This window comes from Sturnus vulgaris, unplaced genomic scaffold, assembly GCF_052056855.1.
Source record: "Sturnus vulgaris isolate bStuVul1 unplaced genomic scaffold, bStuVul1.hap1 Scaffold_916, whole genome shotgun sequence".
In the NCBI taxonomy this organism is placed as follows: domain Eukaryota; kingdom Metazoa; phylum Chordata; class Aves; order Passeriformes; family Sturnidae; genus Sturnus; species Sturnus vulgaris.
Genome location: NW_028276795.1, coordinates 1 through 5,000, shown reverse-complemented (window position 1 = coordinate 5,000; position 5,000 = coordinate 1).

Sequence of the window (5,000 nt, the reverse complement as noted above, 5' to 3'; positions counted from 1 at the left end):
ACGTGGCGGCCTAATGCTGGGTAGACCTGTTGCCCTCGGCCGGCCTTTGGACGTGGCGGCCTAATGCTGGGTAGACCTGTTGCCCTCGGCCGGCCTTTGTACCTGACGGCCGAATGCTGGGTAGACCTGTTGCCCTCGGCCGGCCGGCCTAATGCTGGGTAGACCTGTTGCCCTCGGCCGGCCTTTGGACGTGGCGGCCTAATGCTGGGTAGACCTGTTGCCCTCGGCCGGCCTTTGGACGTGGCGGCCTAATGCTGGGTAGACCTGTTGCCCTCGGCCGGCCTTTGGACGTGGCGGCCGAATGCTGGGTAGACCTGTTGCCCTCGGCCGGCCTTTGTACCTGACGGCCGAATGCTGGGTAGACCTGTTGCCCTCGGCCGGCCTTTGGACGTGGCGGCCTAATGCTGGGTAGACCTGTTGCCCTCGGCCGGCCTTTGGACGTGGCGGCCTAATGCTGGGTAGACCTCTTGCCCTCGGCCGGCCTTTGGACGTGGCGGCCTAATGCTGGGTAGACCTGTTGCCCTCGGCCGGCAGTGTTACCGGCCGGCCTAATGCTGGGTAGACCTGTTGCCCTCGGCCGGCCTTTGTACCTGACGGCCGAATGCTGGGTAGACCTGTTGCCCTCTGCCGGCCGGCCTAATGCTGGTTAGACCTGTTGCCCTCGGCCGGCCTTTGGACGTGGCGGCCTAATGCTGGGTAGACCTGTTGCCCTCGGCCGGCAGTGTTACCGGCCGGCCTAATGCTGGGTAGACCTGTTGCCCTCGGCCGGCCTTTGTACCTGACGGCCGAATGCTGGGTAGACCTGTTGCCCTCGGCCGGCCTTTGTACGTGGCAGCCTAATGCTGGGTAGACCTGTTGCCCTCGGCCGGCCTTTGTACCTGACGGCCGAATGCTGGGTAGACCTGTTGCCCTCGGCCGGCCTTTGGACGTGGCGGCCGAATGCTGGGTAGACCTGTTGCCCTCGGCCGGCCTTTGGACGTGGCGGCCGAATGCTGGGTAGACCTGTTGCCCTCGGCCGGCCTTTGGACGTGGCGGCCGAATGCTGGGTAGACCTGTTGCCCTCGGCCGGCCTTTGGACGTGGCGGCCGAATGCTGGGTAGACCTGTTGCCCTCGGCCGGCCTTTGGACGTGGCGGCCGAATGCTGGGTAGACCTGTTGCCCTCGGCCGGCCTTTGGACGTGGCGGCCTAATGCTGGGTAGACCTGTTGCCCTCGGCCGGCCTTTGGACGTGGCGGCCTAATGCTGGGTAGACCTGTTGCCCTCGGCCGGCAGTGTTACCGGCCGGCCTAATGCTGGGTAGACCTGTTGCCCTCGGCCCGCCGTGTTACCGGCCAGCCGAATGCTGGGTAGACCTGTTGCCCTCGGCCGGCAGTGTTACCTGACGGCCGAATGCTGGGTAGACCTGTTGCCCTCTGCCGGCCGTCTTTCCGGCTGGCCTAATGCTGGGTAGACCTGTTGCCCTCGGCCGGCCCTGGTACCGGCCGGCATAATGCTGGGTAGACCTGTTGCCCTCGGCCGGTCTTTGTCTCTGGCCGCCCGCGGCGTGGTAGTCCTGTTACCGTCGGCCGGCCTTGCAGCCCGGCCGCCGCGCGATGGCGCCCCGTCTCTTCCATCGGACGCGCGGCCCCCTTGTCGTCTCTGCAGCGGCGAGCACGCCTTCGGCGGTCGGCCTGCACGTCCGGCATGACCGCGGGCACTGGCAGCCCAGCAGGCAGCCCTGCTCTCGCGTCTTCTTCCCCCCGGCGAAAGGCGGGGCGTGAAGGCGGGCGACTTTCGGTCCCAGCCGTGCCCAGGTGTCCCTGCCGGCTCCGTGCGCCAGCATCCACTGGCGAGCTCCGCCGGCCTCTTCCCCAGCCGCGGCCCCTGTCCGCTCCGCCGTCATGGTGCCGGCACCCCACTTCCCCAAGCGCTCCCCGACAGGAGCAGGCAGCGTTGTCGCGCCCCCTCCCCGTGCTCGAATGGACCGCGGCCCTGCTCCGGGCTTCATTTCTGCAGCGCGCTCGCTCGCTCGCTCGCTCGCGCGCTCCCTCCCTCCCCCCCCCCTCCCCCCTCCCCCCGGCCGCCCACCCGCCGCGCTGCCGCCCTGCCGCAGGCTTGAGCGGCGCCGGGGCGGAGGAGGAAGGAACGCCACCAAAGCAAAAGGCTCCGAGAAAGCTGAACAGAGAGCTTCTTTGACCAGGGACAGACGGCGCCAATCATCCCGCCGCCATCCCTGCTTGTGCACCAGGCTCTCCGCCTGCCGACCTCGGCATCAGCCTCCCGCCGCCGCCGTGTAAACTGCCCGGTGGGACCGTGGGCGGGGGCAGGAAGAGGCTGAAAGTGCTGCCAGGGAGGCTGATGGCGGAGGGCGGGGTCGCCCCCAACCGACAATGGGCAGGGCCCGAGGCAGTCTGAAAGCGCTGCCAGGGAGGCTGATGGCGGAGGGCGGGGTCGCCCCCAACCGACAATGGGCAGGGCACGAGACCGTCTGAAAGCGCTGCCAGGGAGGCTGAGGGCGGGGGGCGGGGCGCCCCCAACCGACAATGGGCAGGGCCCGAGGCAGTCTGAAAGCGCTGCCAGGGAGGCTGAGGGCGGGGGGCGGGGCGCCCCCAGCCGACAATGGGCAGGGGCCCGAGAGAGTCTGAAAGCGCTGCCAGGGAGGCTGACGGCGGGGGGCAGGGCGCCCCCAGCCGACAATGGGCAGGGGCGGGGAAAGTCTGAAAGCGCTGCATGGGAGGTTGATGGCGGAGGGCGGGCTCGCCCCCAGCGTTAATGGGTGGCTGCGGAAGACGGGGCAGGGACAGGGAGAGGGCAGGCGGCTTCGTGCCGGCCCCGGGCGCCTCGACAGCGAGCCCTCACGGCCCCCCAAACCCGCGCCGAGGCCCCAAGAGCTCTGCAGACCTTCCGCGGAAGAACCGGCCCGAAAGCGGCCACCCGCTTGCCGACGGCGGCGCCGGTCGCCTCGATGCAGCCGCCTCCGTGGGGCGGGAAGGGGCAGGGCGAGTTGTGCCAGGGCGCGGCGGCTTTGGGCCGAGTTTCGCTGCACGTACGTGCTTCCCCTGGCTGTGCTGCGGCCCGTGAGGTTCTGTTTTGTGGGGGGGGGGGGGCTCTGTAGGTAGGGTCTCTGGGGGACGGGGGAGGAGGCGTGGGGTAGGGAGGACGCCGTTTGGGGGGGTCAGTGTGTCAGCAGGGCGAGAACCGGGCACAGGCCCTCCGTCAGCTCGGCTGTGGGCCCAAAGGGATCACAAATAAGATTTGGCAAGAGTTTTGTTTTCCGGAAAAGATTTTCTTTCCGAGTAAATAGAAGAGGCAATCATTCAAAAAAGGCAAAGAGGAAATGAAACAAATCAAATCAAATCAAAACAAAACAAAACAAAACAAAACAAAACGAAATAAAATAAAATAATAAAATGAAATGAAAAGAAATGAAATGAAATGATGAAATAAAATGTTGTCGAAAATATGTCTTGGTCTTGAAATCGATTCTGCCGGGCGGGGCAAGGCTGCTGGAGCACTTGGGCTCCGGAGCGTTAAGAGGCTGTGGGGTTTCCCCGGCTCCGAGATGGTACAAGGATGCCTCGTCTACCCGGATCCGCGAAACGTGGCCCGTCCCGCGGCGGCCAGGTCGACGCGGCTCCGGGGCCGGTGGCGTGGGACCGCCGTCGCCGGCGAAGGCGCAGCGGCGGCGGCCGTGGCCGCGACGACCAGGTCTACACGACTCCGGGAAACTTGGCCGGTCCCGCGGCGGCCAGGTCTACTGGGCTCCGGGATGGGCGGCCGCCGTGGCCGCGGCGACCAGGTCTACCCGCCTCCGGGACCGGCGGCGTGGGTCCGCCGTCGAGGGCGAGGGCGCTGCGACGGCCGCGGCGACCGGGTCTACCTAGCTCCGGTGCGACCCGGGCTGCGTGCAGCATGGCGAAGGTAGACCTGTGGTCCGCATCACGGCGTGGGCAGACCTGGTGTCCGCAGCATGGAGCGGGTAGACATGTTGTCCGCCGCATGGAGTGGGTAGACCTGTTGTCCGCGTAATGGAGTAGTTAGACCTGGTGTCCGCAGCTTGGAGTGGGTAGACCTGTTGTCCGCAGCAAGCCGTGGGTAGACCTGTTGTCCGCAGCAAGCCGTGGGTAGACCTGGTGTCCGCAGCATGCCCTGGGTAGACCTGGTGTCCGCAGCTTGGTAGACCTGTTGCCCGTTTCATGGCTGGGTAGACCTGGTGTCCGCAGCAAGCCGTGGGTAGACCTGGTGTCCGCAGCTTGGTAGACCTGTTGCCCGATTCATGGCTGGGTAGACCTGTTGTCCGCAGCATTGAGTTGGTAGACCTGGTGTCCGCAGCATGCCCTGGGTAGACCTGGTGTCCGCAGCTTGGTAGACCTGTTGCCCGTTTCATGGCTGGGTAGACCTGTTGTCCGCAGCATTGAGTTGGTAGACCTGGTGTCCGCAGCATGCCCTGGGTAGACCTGGTGTCCGCAGCTTGGTAGACCTGTTGCCCGTTTCATGGCTGGGTAGACCTGGTGTCCGCAGCAAGCCGTGAGTAGACCTGTTGCCCGTTTCATGGCTGGGTAGACCTGGTGTCCGCAGCATGACCTGGGTAGACCTGGTGTCCGCAGCTTGGTAGACCTGTTGCCCGTTTCATGGCTGGGTAGACCTGGTGTCCGCAGCAAGCCGTGGGTAGACCTGGTGTCCGGAGCTTGGTAGACCTGTTGCCCGATTCATGCCTGGGTAGACCTGTTGTCCGCAGCATTGAGTGGGTAGACCTGGTGTCCGCAGCATGCCCTGGGTAGACCTGGTGTCCGCAGCTTGGTAGACCTGTTGCCCGTTTCATAGCTGGGTAGACCTGGTGTCCGCAGCTTGGTAGACCTGTTGCCCGTTTCATGGCTGGGTAGACCTGGTGTCCGCAGCAAGCCGTGAGTAGACCTGTTGCCCGTTTCATGGCTGGGTAGACCTGGTGTCCGCAGCATGCCCTGGGTAGACCTGGTGTCCGCAGCTTGGTAGACCTGTTGCCCGTTTCATGGCTGGGTAGA